This window comes from Aotus nancymaae, unplaced genomic scaffold (genome assembly GCF_030222135.1).
Source record: "Aotus nancymaae isolate 86718 unplaced genomic scaffold, 86718_ANA_hifiasm-v0.15.2.pri h1tg000173l, whole genome shotgun sequence".
Classification (NCBI taxonomy): domain Eukaryota; kingdom Metazoa; phylum Chordata; class Mammalia; order Primates; family Aotidae; genus Aotus; species Aotus nancymaae.
The window spans coordinates 2199147-2215009 of NW_026988588.1; the positions used below are offsets into that span (position 1 = coordinate 2199147).

A 15863-nucleotide genomic window follows, 5' to 3' on the forward strand; every position below is an offset into this window, starting at 1 on the left:
ACATGGTGTGATTTTATGTTTGTAGTTTTTTCATATCATGGGCTATTTCCATGACTTGCAACTTTCCTGTAACAAGAACATCATGTTTTAATGCATGGTAAGTGAATGTGGAAAACAAAACATAAAAATGTTTGATGCTGTATGAATTCAAACAAGGTATTTTTCATGAAACTTGCTTTAAAAAATAAGGCAGAGATGTGGATATGGCTGTCAGTTATTGAATAATAGAGCATGAATATAGGTATCAGAGGTCTGTATTTTATAAGATCACCAAGCTGTGTTGAAGCATTTGAAGATGGGCATTGGTTCATCCTCTCACGCAGCCTAAAGAACATCCTGGCCATTGGAAAAATGCCAAGAAGTGGGTCTGACTCTACAGAGGCTCTCGATGTTCACTTGAAGAGCTCCAACATAAGACAACTGACTGATGTTTAGAGTGACCTTTAGGAACCAGTGCAGAGCACTGGAAAATCCCCTTGAAAATGAGACACATTGGATTATAATCCCCAACAACATTACAGAGAAACGGTTTGAACTTTGGGAAATTTACTTCCATCCTGATTCCTGATTCCTAATCTATACAGAATGATGAAACCTACTTAGAGGGTTCAGCATGTTATTTCTGCAAATTGTGTACTATAGAAAGTAAACTTAATCAATAGAACACTTTAAATGGATTTTCTGGAATTGGGTGTAGTCTGGGCAATGACTCTAATTTATTCTGTCTGATGGTGTTGTGTATCCTGTGATTCTGACTCCAGAACTTGACATCACAAAGAAATTGCCAACTATAAGGCTGGACTATGGTGCCAATGCTAGAAAATTTGATTAGAAAGAAGTACAAATGAAAGCAAGGGGGATAAATTCATAAAAATCATCGCATAGTGCTCCATGACTGCCACCATGAACGTCCTGCCCTCTTCAGCAGGATGGGTTGGTCAGCCTCACTGCTAAGGCTGGAATCCTTCGTAAGGCTTTGTCTGTGATCATTAAAAATTACTGACTTTCTTAACGATGACTGTATATTCCTAATTTTATTTTTGTGTAAACAACTTATAAAATTAAGTCATAAAAAGTTTTTTTGTTCATTCTGTGGAAAAACCAGGAGATTTGTGAGCCGACCAAACTGGATTTGAATTCTGTTTTTGAAAATAAGTAATTATTTGAGTCACTCAACCTCTGAGCTTGAGTTTCTGCATCTGTAAACTAAGGATAATATGTGAGTTTTGCTTCTTTCCCTAAGACAAGTTATGCAAACTGATAAGAGCACGGTAGGCCCTTAACTAATGTGTTTCCTTTTTCAGTAGTTCTTAATTCCAAAATTTCCATCAGAATTTAGATTAAAAGATGTAGTTTTGCTCAGATGACGGCAAAATCATAAGCGTATCTTTTTAAAACTTATTATCAAATATAATTATGTAGTCAGTTAATTAAACAAGAATAAAAATGACAGTGAAACAAACAGTTTCCTTCACGTAAAAATGTGTGTTGAGTTTCCTTTATGTAAAATGTTAGTTTTCCTGCAAGGCCAGTTTGTGAAACTCCATATTCATATGTCTTTTAGAAAAACACAATAATACCCCAAATGACTGCAATTTTCTTTAGTAAGTTCCCATTTTTCTGTTGTTGTTTGTGATTGCTGAGCCTCTGAGTTAGTGTTTTATATGGCCTTTGCCTTGGATCTCCCTGGTTTCAATCCTCTAAACCTGTCAAAAATAACTTAACCTGTTTTATAGTTCCCATAAATTCATATGTAACTAGTAGCTGAATCCAATTTGTGTCAATCTGTCTTTCTTTGTGGCCTATTCTAAATCTCCCAGAGTGTTTCCCAAAAGTAGAATCCTATTAACACCAAATAACATGCTCTGTATTTTATTCAGTAGTTATTATAGACCTTCCAGTGTCACAATGCAGAAAAGATCCTGATCTCACCACTGATGTATTACAACAAGAATTCTCAAACTCATTATTCTGAGAGAGTGTGTGTGTGTGTGCGTGCGTGCACTCCCGTGCGCTGTGGAGGTCCAGAGTGTTTTATAGATGTTCATATGCACAATGCCTTTCCTTCAAATTTAGGTGATTCCCAACACCACTTAAAATGATTTGACAAGGAAATTCCATGTATTACAGAGTACAAAATGGCTCCACATTATAAGAATAAATAATTGAAAATTTGTAATTGAATATGAAGTATGAAAAAGTAATACAAAAGTTGAAAAAAAGTTTTAATTGAGATATGTGATTTGACTGATTTGATTGATGTGACCTCGAGGAAATACCACATTTGACATACAGTATAGATGAAAGCACTTTCCTGTGACCACCCAATTTACATTAAAGGGACGTCAAATGCATGATCTAACATTCTGAGTTCTGCTTTGCATATTATCTAACGAGCTTCACAGTTTTATTCAGTAGGAGAGTTTCAGGTTGAATTAGCCAATACTTTTAGCTATAGAATGCTTAAAAACAAAACTGTTATTACTTTTTGAATTTATTACAACTTAGACTCTTAAATTTATTACAACTTCAACTCATGTTTATTACAACATAAAACTTATGTTTTAGTAGTATTATCAATAAATATATTTTGCAATATGCTTTGGCAGATATATTGTCACATTTATTTTATTTTAATTTTTATTATCACATTTAGTTAGAACAATTATTCTTATACATTTAGGACATCCAGAAAGATGTGTTTTCTATTAAACTAGTTTATCTTTTCATCACATTATTTCATTTTAAAATATCAAATTAATTTTAGTTATCAAATAATTTTACAGCTAGTCAGTAGGAAGACCAAATTCTGCCCATCATCTCTCTGATTTATAAAATCAAATATCCCAAAATATTAATTAATCATTATTTAATCCCAAAACTATAAATTCAGAAAAATAGATATTTGTGCATTATTAATATTTTGGATGAAATTCAGTTATGATCATGTTAAAAGTGTTCTAATACTTACACATAAGGTGATCAATCAGTCAAAACTGTGAGTTAGAGTGAAGTACATTGTCTCAGGTACAGCTCGCCCTGATACAACTGGGAACAGTAAGAGGAGCACAGCTTCAACACACCCAGCACTCTGTGTCCATGGCTGCGTCACACACACACTCCAGGTCTCTGCAAGTAAACAGTTTCTCTCTTCACATCTTCTTCTCCACACACTTGCAACCGATGATGCTCAAATAAGGTCCACAGGTTCGCAACCATGGATTATTGTTCTAGGATGGGATGAGGCCAGATAGCCAGGAAAACAATGGAGAATTTTCTGTAGCAATTTCACAGAGTAATTTTATGTCTGTTGAATGTAATAATAAAAATGTTGTTCCTGAATTTTTATGTCATTTTATTCTTCCACTATTTCCATGTTATTACATTGTACAAAAGTATTGATCTGCAAGAGATTGTAAAGTAAAAATAAAAGAAAACATACATTTAAACAAAACAAAAGTAGTCCTTCTCCAGGAATACTTTGAGAAGTGTGGCTTCAGGCTAGAATCCTTTACCCACCCATGTCTTTACTGAAATTGGTTTATATTCCACATATGTTTGATGCCTACCTTAGATTCCTTGCGTTAGGTTAATATTTAAACATAGTTCAATCTGCCTTCCTAAACCAGCAATTCAATTCGTGTGTGTATGTGTGTATTGGTCAGAATTTTAGAAACATTTCTTTTTATTCATAGTGTGTCTAACAACAGTAACATTTGTATACATTGTCATTAGAAAGTGCTTGGATTCCAGAAGACTGTAGCAAAGCATTCGGTGTAAAGAGATAGTGAACAAGTTTGCAGTGATGAGCTGCCAGTCCTCCCTATGCTCTAGGACAGAGGTCTGCGTGTCTGGAATTTGCAACAACGGTAAAGCCGGGCGCTTCACTATGGTGCAGTAGCTAATACATTGTTTAATACTTCAGTTTTCCAGCTCCTGAATTTCTAGCTCCATTTCCCTTTCCTCATCACTTGTTAATGTAAATATATCAAAGCTCCTATCTTCTTGCTGCAATCTTCCATAATCATATTTGCCCCAAAGATTTCAACAAATACAAGTGTGTATCATTAGTTATTTTATGTAAGTATATTCTAGCTAAAATTTAAATATTTCAGAAGAAAGATGCTCGTGTATGGTTTTTTCATATCTTGAATGGAATGAATGAACATATTCACTCATTGAGCCGGAATAACAAGATCGAACACTCATTTAGGAGTGCAGTGACCTCAATTCCATGAATTCTATCACTCTAAGTTGATGAGATTACTTAACTTCACAAAACATTTTTCATATCCACAAAATGGAGATATTAAATTATTAATTGCTACTACAAAAATTAAAATTCCTTTTTGCAACAAACAAGAAATAATATTACACTAATCATATACTTTATTTATGGGGGTGGGAGAGGTAGTCCTGGCTTTTATTTTACCAATAATAAATTTCTCCTTATCAATGAATCAGTGAGCTGTGACCGCTAAGGTGCAAACCAGGCTACGTGCTTCAGTGTGACCTTGGACCGACTTTATCTTTGTTTGCAAAGCAGAAATGGGGCCATGGTCAGGCTTTTGAAAGAAGGACAGCAGGAGGCAGAAGACCTGGGAACTTGGTATTCTATTTCCATATCAATACTGAGGCTCTTTCAATGATAAGGAACTTCAAATTAATGCTGGGGTCAGGGATCTAAAATGCTATAGAAATGTCTGCATAAATCTTATTTAACTCAATCAATATTACATAATATCAAAGTTTTAAAAGTTAGTTAATAGCTTTCTGAAATGTTCCCAACTGAATGTAGGGAGATAACGGGTGATAAAGGATGGGAGGTGGAGAGAGAGTCAGGAAGAGAGGGCACCTTAGGGAGAACGCAGCTTGTCAGCCAAAGTATTTCTTTTAAAACACAACTTAGGATGGGGAAAAGTCTTCCTTATATTAAAAATATATTTATATACATAGGTATATGTGTCTGTGTGTGTGTGTGTGTGTGTGTGTGTGTGTGTGTATATAATTAGGAGTTTCACCAATAAATTCAGGCTAATTGAAGAGGAGAATAGAATCATTGAACATTTGAGTTAGATAATTTTTCAAAGATCTGTAATATTATATACATAAAATCAACACATGATAAAATAAAATGTTTTCCTAACTCCTAATTTTTTAGACAAGCTTTAATAAAGAGATAAGAATGATAAGCAATTAACATACCACTATTTTTACATAAATAGAGTCTTCTAAATACTTCTACAAACAGTTGTTTTATTTATTTAGGTAAGTATATTAATATAGTCTTGTTTATATTATTAATTCTTGGAATAAAATCTTTGTTCCCATATGGAAGAATAGCAATATCCTCTGTGTTTGAATTTCTGGGTTACCCCTATATTAGAATTTAAAACTCAAAGTTAATAAGAATTTATCACATTAACATTTGCTAATTACATCATGGATGCCCATCTTTCATTTAAAACATGCATATGAGAACAAAATGGCAAAGAAATAATGATTTCTGGATCTGAAAAAAGCAGGTTAAGTTACCTTAAACCTTCTTGTGCTTTTAAATAGAACATTTTAACGTTCAGATGAGCACAAAAGACAAAAAGAGAAATCCCTGATGTTTCATAATTAAAGGCAAAATGCTGTAGATGCTCTGAGCAGGGAAGGGCACCGGATGGACAGGGCAGCTTGTTGGGAATACAAATTCAAGAGCTGGTGTTTTATTATTGAAGAGACAAGGAACGGAGCCCTGGGACCACAGGGAGAACTACGCTCACACAGAAGAGCCATTCCATATATTTTAATGGCGGTGAGATTGGAACTGAAGCCCAAGACCCTGTGAGGGAGGAGGCAGGACTCGCCTCTGGAGGTGGGGCTGGGACACTGAACCAAATTGAAGACTAGCTAGAACAGGTATCAGATGAGGCAGCTTTCCATAAAACACACCCACCAGGGTGCCATGTCAGTTCACCATTGCCATGGCGACACCTGAAAGTTCCCACCCGCTTCCTTGGACACATCCCTGCTTCTGGGGTCCTAGACATTTCTCATAACTGCCACTTAATTTGCAAATAGTTAAAAGTGAGTATAAATATGAGCACAAACCCCCTCTGAGTTGCTACCTGGACGCACTGCCTGTGGGTTAGCCCTGCGGTGCCTCTGCTGGGGCTGCCCAGGGCCGCTTCAGTCAAAGCACCTGCTGAACACCGTTGGCTCGCCTTTGAATTCTTTCGGAGCTAAGCCAAGAACCCTGGGGACTGAGCCTCCATTTGGGGGCTGGCCTGTCCTGCAGCACCTGCATTAATCCAGGACTACAGAAGGCGATACTTTCAGCACAACGGTGATGGGGGAAATAATCTCCGTACCAATAAAGGAGAATGTGTCTGTCTAGGTTCTGAGTGAAAATAAATAATAAATTAAAACTGCCTTTAAGAAAAATCACAGTCTGGAGCTTCCCTCAAGTGGAGAAACTAAACGTGTATCCATGTGAAGTAAAACTCCAAGTTGAAAAATTAATGTAAAAAATTAGGGAATGTCCCTAGCAAAACAAATGCAAAACCTGCCAGGATGACCATTTTCATGGGATTTACGTGGAAAAAATACCCAACGCTGTGAAGATGAACCCTGTGAAAACAACCGCAAAGTGAGAAACGGAGGGTAAAAGTCATTCTGTAATGAAAATTCTAGAAAGTGCCAAAGTGTTTAGTAAGAGTGGCCTGGGCATCCTCCCAGCACAGCCCTGTGCGCAGCAGAGCAGCGGGAGGAAGAGCCGAGGCGGAGCCGCACACCTGCTGCGTGCAGGGGCTGCGTCTTTCTCTTCTGTCTGGACAGGCGCTTTGCTCTGACCCTCCTCCTCAAAACGCGCAAGTGGAATTCCAGAAAACCACCATGTCTGCACAATGAGAAGTCCAGGGTCTCCTGTCACTGTCAACGTCTGCTAGCCTCCCAGTTTCGCTGACTCACCCCTGGGGCCGGTGTGACCAGACGGGCACGAAAGTTGGAGCAAGACTGCAAGATGGCAACGGGACAGTCGCGGAGTGGTCTGGACTGTTTCCACATGACCACGCAGAGCTCTCCCGTGAACCGGGAGACCTAAACCGTGTCGCTAGAACCAGCATATTTAAAAAAGGAGCCTATAGTGGGTAGGCTTCCCAGAGCAGAGGGGAGACTGGAGCTGACGGGACCTGGAAGACAGGGCCCTCGAGCAGAGCCCCCTGTTGTGGGATTGTGCAGTGAGAGCTCCTGAGCGGCCCTGCAGAACTCACCCATGACCTCCTGAGGACCACGAGGACGTGCCACTCCTCGCGCCCCCTCCACTCCTCGCGCCCCCTCCACTCCGCGCGCCCCTCTCCACTCTGCGCTCCCCCTCCACTCCGCGCATCCCCCTCCACTCCGCGCGCCCCTCTCCACTCCGCGCGCCCCTCTCCACTCCGCGCGCCCCTCTCCACTCCGCGCGCCTCCTCCACTCCGCGCACCCCTCTCCACTCCGCGCGTCCCCCCTCCACTCTGAGCGCCCCTCTCCACTCCGCGCGCCCCTCTCCACTCCGCACGTCTCCTCCACTCTGCGCACCCCTCTCCACTCCGCGCTCCCCTCTCCACTCCGCTGCTCTCCATCTCAGTATACCCAGAAGGTAAACCAGAGAAAGCAGCTGCAGAAATGGAGCAAGCTACCTGTAAAATAAATAAAACTATTTTAGATGATAATACAACTTGTTTTAAAAATAACTATATATGTTAATATAAAAAGAAGTCCCTAAGAAGAAGAATAGAACATCTGGGAAAAGGAGGATGCATTCGAAAAGAACAAAACAGAGTTTCTCGAAATAAATAGTAATAATTGCTGAGTTTGAAAACTCATTGAATGCCGGTGTTCAGAGCAAGGTCTGGAAACTAAGATTTTTAAACAGAAAACAATTGAATATTGGAAATTAGATGCTCATGAAGGGGCAGGGTAGCTGGAGGGTGAGCGGTAGAGACCACCGATCACTCAATTCATTGATTCCAAGTTCGCTCCTTGGAATTCCTGGGACATAGGCGTGAAACATGAGGTGTTTGCTGTACCATGTAATTAAACTGCTAAGATCACAGTGGTCTTTCAGTTTTACAAGCCGGTAACTAGACACAGGAAGTTAATCCAGACAGAAAGTAATAATTGTGCTTAGACCTCCAAAGGTCGCTTCCAGTTGGAACAGAAGTAGGTTCCCTGCACTTCACTTCCACCTGCTGAATCTTACATCATATGTCACCTTGGTGCAACACAAATCTAGAAGTCTGATTGCAAAAGAACACTGGTAATACGGAACTGAGCTTTCCACTACTCTGGGGAAAATGACACACTTAATGTTATGGTCTATTTACTCAAATATGAAAAACCAAAATGTGACCACGTATATGCAGTATAGCATAAATAGAACTTAATAAGAAATTGATAGTATATCCATAATTGTTAACTATAGGCTTCTTAAAAGAATATTTTCTTTACTTTGCTATTCATTTCTTTTCTTTCTCATTCTTTTCTTTCCATTTTCAAAGGCAATAAAAGGATCAAGAGAAAATTTCCCGTGAAAAATACGTGTTTCTATTCTCTAGTTCAATTCTGCTCTTAAAATGTATAAAAGGCAACAGGATTCAGGAAGAAGAGAATACTCACAATGAGTTCTGAGTTTTTAATAAGAAGGTTTTCTAGCAAAGAGGATAAGAAGACACTTCAAGTCACCAGTGAGGGTAAATCTCCCAAATCACTGGAGAACTCAGGTTTTAGAAGAATAAGTCAAAAAAACGTGAAGAAGGAGGTTTCTCAATCAAGGGCAGTTTCAAAGAGTGGTGCAGACCTGCATGATGTGTCAGGAAGACTAATGAATTATATCAAATTAAAACCCAGAAAGAGCTGGTGCTTGCAAAAAGCATTGATAATGACCCATGTGATTTTTAAAACAGAACTAAAGCTTTTAAAGTGACATTAAAAAGAAAAAGAAAGGAAAAAGTGAGTCCATTTATTGAGGTATATATAACTTAAACGAATGAAACAAAATTGCTTAATATAATATGAAGTTTATATATCCTTTTCTGCAACCAATATTTTTTAAGTCATCCAAACAATAAAACGATATTGTAAGTGTGGCATGGATTGGAGTTCATGATGTGATGCCCTACGCTTTATATTATCTAAATCAATTTGGTTAACTTCTCCACCTCAGCTTTATAGATAGATGATAGGTAGATAGATAGATAAACAGACAGATAATAGAAAGACAGACAGATGGATGACTGTTTCTTTCATGGTTATTCCATGAAGTTGTTGTAAAAATAATCAAATATTGGTAAAAACAAACCATTTATGATTATCAATACTATCCTGCTTTCGTCTTGACCTAGAAGAATGTTCTTTAGGTCTTTTACATTAGACCTTACATCATTAAAGGGAAACTGAATCCCAACTTAGATGAGGAGATAGAGAAAAACATATAATTTAAATTAATGTAGATTTTCTATATTATATACTTACAACACTACAAAGGTATAGACAATACTAGAAAAATAATTTTAATGATCAATTTAAAATCGTGTAAAATGGAAAACAAATATGTATGTGTGTGTGTGTATATATATATACACATATACATATACATATATATATATATTCTGATTTTCAAAGGGCAGAAGTAGAGTTGACCACATCTAAGCAAACAAACGTTAAGTGATCAGAATACTTCTGAAACTTTATTTTAAGTGGCATGGGGGAAAAAGCGATAAATATTCATTACTGTATCACAGGAAAATAATCACCCTATCCTAAAGTCACCTTACTTTTTAGTAGAATGTCTAGACTGAAGCAGAGGAAAATTCTGTAGACATTAAGTACCTTATTTGTTTTTCTGTTTAAAAATGTATTGTGGGTTTATAGGCAACTGGGGAAACATTTGTCTATCTTTAAGCAAATTATTATATGTTAGAAAAAAGTTGGCCAGAATTTTAGTAAATAAAACATTCTGAGTGTAGGTTTCCAGGGCTGTGCTACAGTGATGTCTTTGTTCTATCTAAGTCTGTGTTCAGACAACCTTGATAAAATTATTGTGAGATAGGTTTTTAGATCAAATATGAGACTTGTAAGAAATATATGAAATATTTTGAGGAGCATACTATCTTAGTAATTTTTAGAATTTTAAGTATAGTGATTAAAAGTACAAAAGATAACTGTATGGGGAGAATGAGTGATTTATTTCCCATACTAAAAATAATTAGCACTTAAAAGGAGACCAAAATGATAAAGATACCTAAGTGAAGTATCTTCTCTGAGAATATTACTAAAGGAGAGGCTGTAGCAGGAAGCAAGGTGTGAAGTTCAATAAGTAATGACAAGAATAAAAGTCTAGCTTATTATTACAATGTATAAGTAATTATTATTTGATAAGCAATTCTTGGAAAACACATATTTGTAGCAATATTGTCTCTTGAAGAAAGAACATTTTTGTAAAAGACTTAGAACATTTAAAAAAGCAAATGTAGTGGAAATTTCTTAGTTTTTGGCCATCAAACATGGATACCAGGTTCAGAAAAGAATCTAAGTTTAGGAGGGTTAAAAACAAAAAGTTCCTTTTTGAAGTTTTCTTTCTTGTCAAAGAAAATATGTGCTGATAACTTTGTTAAGCCTTTGTTAAGCCCTATTCTATGTAGCTGTTAAACATGCCATGCTTACAGGCTTGTAGTACATTCTGTGTCCTTGTACTTTAACCAAGGTATCTGTGCTGGATGTGTTCACAGGCATGTCCTAGTTTTCTGTTGCTTTTACTTGTTTAGAAAACTGGAATGACACAAAATCCTTGCATTGAATGTGCTGTTTCTGGAGAACCAAAAGCTAGGGATGTCCCTGCAGAAGGTGGAGTGCCTGCCCTCAGCAGGGCACCACTTCTCCTTACAGGACCCCACCCAGGGTAAGGCAAGGGTCATGTGAGGAGCCATCATCTCTGATATGGTTTGGCTGTGTCCCCACCCAAATCTCATCTTGAATTGTAGCTCCCATAATCCCCATATGTTGTGGGAGGCACCCTGTGGGAAGTCATTAAATCATGGGGACAGGGCTTTCCCTGCTGTTCTCGTGATAATGAGTGAGTCTCACAAGATCTGATGGATTTATAAAGCATGGTTCCCCTGCACACGCTCTCTTGTCTGCCGCCATGGAAGACCTGCCTTTGCTCCTCATTTGACTTTGGCCTTGATTGTGAGGCTTGCCCAGCCATGTGAAACTGTGAGTCCATTAAACCTCTCCTTTATAAATGACCCAGTCTCAGCACCCGACTGCACACCATGTCCCTCTGATCCTCACACCCTGCCCTGACCTGACAGGATGCATCACAGCCTCCAGTGGCCAAACCCAGTCACCAGAGAGTGCTGAGTCCAGCAGGAAGGGGCACTGCAGGGACAGAGAAAAGGAGAATGGGGCCTGGACCTCACCATTTTAAGCAATGTTTTTCATAGAGAATAAGCCTTGCTCTTCTTTTTCTACTTGTATTCATAAGTATTGTCTTCTTTGGATGCTATTATAAATAGAATTGTGCTCCTATTTTTATTTTCCAATTGATGAGGTCCAATTGTTCAATTCTCCTGCATTTTTCCATGATACAGATTTCTCTCCTGGCAAAAGAGTGTCCTAGACATGGTTCTGGACTCTCTGAGGCCTGGGAGGGCCTCCTTTCTGGTCTGTTCAGCCTCACGAGGACACACTGGGTGTCTGATGCATTGCAAAGCCGCAAAGGTGCACACTCTTACCCTCAGAGGGGAGTGCGGGGGAGCCCTGGCCACTTCAGGGTGCAGCCTTGGATTTCAACACTTGCTTGCGTGAGCATTTTTTGTATTTTTCCTGCCTGTGAATGTCTTCTGTATGCATTCTGTTTCCACCTTAATGCTCTGTGTGTCTAACTAAAGATGGGTGGTATTAGTTCAATTTTCTTTTTAAAAATAAAAAAATTTTCAAGCACAGTTTCCATAAATTTAAGTGCTAAAACCTTTAATGCACAGTTTTTGTACATTTAAGTGCTAAAGCCCTCCCTATCATCCCAAATCACGTGACTGGCTCTTCCTAGCAACAGACACAGGAGCAAAAGATGAGCAAGGCATTGTTAAAACCCAATCACCTGGGAGTGGGTAAATGCCGGTGAAATGTAACTAACACCCTGCCATCATTGGTATACTTTCAGAATATTATTCCCACAGAACTTACTTATCTCAAAATTACAGTCTGCATTTCCTTAACATGGTGGGAGATCACAGAAAATAATTGGTCAGGCTATATTATCAAAGTACCATGCTAACGATAAGCCTCCCGTCAAAAAGGTAATTAAGACCTAAATCTAGGTATATTCAATTACCTCTCCACAAGGCTTTTGTAATTCTGGGAATTCTGCCCTAAGAATGAGCTAAAGTTCAGCTTGGGTTTTCTCTACAGCATTGATACAGGATCGAGGTAGGCAGCAGTTAATATGTCTGCCCTCCCTTTCTTCCAGATCCTTCTTTTGTAGGTTGCAGGGAGCTCTGCATCCCTCCTGGTTTAGGAAGAAGGATGAGAGTCGTGCCCACATCCAGATGGGCAGATTTATGAAGGCAGCCACATTCAGTTCTCTGCGCAGTTGACGCCTGCGTTAAGCGGAAAACAATGACAGTGTCTACGTCTTTAATGGGGAAAGCTAATGATAAAGAAAGACTACAGGCATCTGGGGATTATATTTGTCGGAAGGGACAGCCAGATTGTTCTGTGATTCTTAAATCATAACAAAATTGATGAGGGGTGACGCTGCTAAGAGTTGGCAAGATGGAGCTAAAAGTTGGGAAATGTAAATCTAATTTTCCGTGATGCTTCTGCTGTTTGTGCTTTCAAATCTACAACCATCAAATGAGAGAATAATAACTACTGTTCTTTAAAGAAGTCCTGTAAAAAAAAAAAAAGTGAGCCAAATACTTCTTACATTGAAATTTCAATAAACATCTTAGGTTAGGAAGAGAGACAGCAGAAATTCCTTTTAAAAATGCAAAGATTTTCCTGTGAAAGGGACATCAGATAAATATCTCTTCATCATTCATAAACAAGGAAGACTAATATGAGATTAGCTCATCTTAAACCTCACGATGTAAAGACACAGAGATGACAAGTCAACTTGCTTTTGCAACTGTTTGTTTTTCTGATTAAAAGGTAATTCATATTCACTGCAGGAAACTCGTGAAGTACAGAAAGTACAAACAACAAATTTTGTTCCCTTCTTGCCAGACATTCTGCTGCGTCCACGTATCCTTATGTTTCCAATCAAACTGCGTCCTGACGTCATCTGCAGTTTGGACGTAACGTGTCATGCCACGTGGATATCCAGTGTTTCCCCAGATCATGGCTGCTATTTCCAGGCACCAGAGACTCACCCCCAGTGTTTCATCCTCCGTGAAGATGGACAGGGTGCAGAAGGAGTCTGGAAAATCATGGAAGCATCATCGTTGTCACACAAAAACATTTCCAGAGCTTCTCTGATGTAAAAAGAGAGAGATGGCATCTTTTACTCCGTTTTTGGCCCTGATCTCCATTACAAAGGCTCAACTGCCGAACTGTTTCTCTTCCCTCCAAGGAATCCCCCTTCCTCCCCAATCCTGGGTTGTGTTGTCTCAGCACAGGGCATAGCCGACAAGACACACAGGCCAGAGGACAGCAGGCAGCAGCGCTGTGCTTCCATCTTCCGTTTGAATTGCCTGCCTCACGTGCTTCCACTCTGACTTTCCTGCTGCTGCACCTCTTCCGCCTCTTTGCACCAAGGCTCAAGGTGCCAACCACACTTTATGTTTATCCAAAATGCTCCACAGTCCTATTTGAGGAAACTCTGGCTTCTTTGACAGAAAACCTTCCATGTGGGGGCAGCAGAGGTGGAGAAGGAATCTTGAAGGCTCAGCATGCGCTGGTCCTGGGCCCCCCCGTTGTCCATGGGTTCAGACCAGCACCACTCCACAGCTCTCCGTGGAGCAGGCTTCACCAAGCGCCTGGGGAACGAAAAGGGAGCTACTACGGCCAGGAGCCTCGGGGCTGGCCGGCAGACGTGCCTGCTCTCTGCTCCTGGTGGGCACAGGCTGTCTTCATGGCATCCCAACAAGCGCCCACCACAGCATAAGCCACCTTTCCTCACTTTCCTGACAGCCACCGCACAAAACTGGAATCCTCTGAGCCCAGTGAAGGAACAAGGCACGAGAACAAGTCCATCACCCGCTGGCCAGAGGCCCACTGCACACTGCAGTCTCTTGTCCCAGGATCCATAGATTGTCTGACTATGTATCTATCAGCTATCATTATCTATCTAATCTATTATCTACCTATCATCTATTTCTCCATCATCTACTTATTATCTATCTACCTACCTACCTACTATCTATCAATCATCAACCCATCATCCCTCTATTTTCAATCTCCCTATCCAACTATTATCCATCTGTCTATTTACCTACCTATCTATTCGTCTATCCTCTTTCCAGAATGAATGTCTTTGGGTAGACTGAGGCTTTTCAAAGATCTTAACTCTCATCCATAATGTCTTCTTTCCCTAATCACCTCTATATTTGAACCACTTTAAAATAGAAGCACCCCGAAAAGTAGCAAACTTTCTGTGAACCAGAGAGAGGTACGCCAGCAGCTGAGACACAGGCCTTGGGTGGAAAGAGAAACCACCCAGAATATGGTTGTGTAGAGATTTGGAAACACTAGGAATGCACCCGAGGCCTGCAAACCTGGAATCAGCTGCCCATGTTTTTGGGCGTTTGTGGGGAAAGACACTGACCTGGCTAAAATAAAGTTTCCCTCTTTAGGAAAATGGGTGCCATTGCATGCTTCATGCTTTTGTATGTGCATACACTGTGAACCACGGGGAATCTCTTCCTCTCTCTTCCCTTCTCTCGCTCTTCCTGCATCCCTTTCTCCATCCCTCCTTCTCTCTCTGTCTTCTTCTCTCTCTCTCTCTCTCTCTCTCTGTTTCTCCCTCAGTCCACGTATGTCTCTGATTTTCTTTTACTTGGTGCCTGAGGCGAGTCTCCCTGGGCTGGGAGCTGAGCACAGTGTATTCAGGAAAAATGCAAAAGCCCACAGAGTGCTTGGCCTTCACTTCAGCCTCCTTTCAGGAATGAGAGTTGGAGTGGGAATGGCACAGATGGGAATGCCTTGAATCGTTTAGCGTGCACAGCACCACTGCGGTTTCTGCAAGAGAAACCAAGAGCTTGGTAACAACAACAACAAAAAGTTTCGAAGCTTCCTGCCACCTTTGTCACGTGGTGGTAGCGATCCCGTCACAGCGCAGAGAAGCCGGATGACATCCCGGCCTAGGAAGCACCTTGGCACTGCCAAAGGGACTGGTGTCTGTGAAACACAACACGTAGCTGGGGCAGGCAACGGGCTTGGTGGCTCATGCCCGTAAATCCCAGCATTTCAGGAGGTCGAGGTGGGTGGATCACGAGGTCAGGTGTTCAAGACTAGCCTGGCCAAGATGGTGAAACCCTGTCTCTACTAAAAATACAAAAATTAGCCACCTGTAATCTCGGCTACTTGGGAGGCTGAGGCAGGAGAATTGCTCAAACCCTGGAGGTGGAGGTTGCAGTGATCCAAGATCGCGCCACTGCACACTAGCCTGGGCAACAGACTGACTCTGTCTCAAAAAAAAAAAAATCTCAGAATCAGTGCAATGTTTATGGACTAATCCCCCTTGGTGTTCAACGTCCTTTATTGGCTCGCTATGTAAACTATGTAAAAATTGTTAGGGTGATGTTGTACTCATTTCTTGCACTGTCTTTAAGAATCATGGTGCATTTTGTGCTTATAGCATGTCTCAATTCAGACGCCAGATTTTCATCAAAAATAA

The 15863-nt window shown here is 40.1% G+C and overlaps 1 long non-coding RNA gene across 1 annotated transcript in view; it reads left to right on the plus strand.

Moving 5' to 3' along the window:
- The first annotated feature begins 1092 nt into the window (after positions 1–1092).
- The window catches only part of LOC135272992 (uncharacterized), a 38833-nt gene continuing 24062 nt past the window's right edge, over positions 1093–15863 (plus strand). Inside the window, exon 1 of the long non-coding RNA XR_010340894.1 lies at positions 1093–1219. This is a non-coding gene — a long non-coding RNA (uncharacterized LOC135272992). The remainder of the gene's footprint in view (positions 1220–15863) is intronic.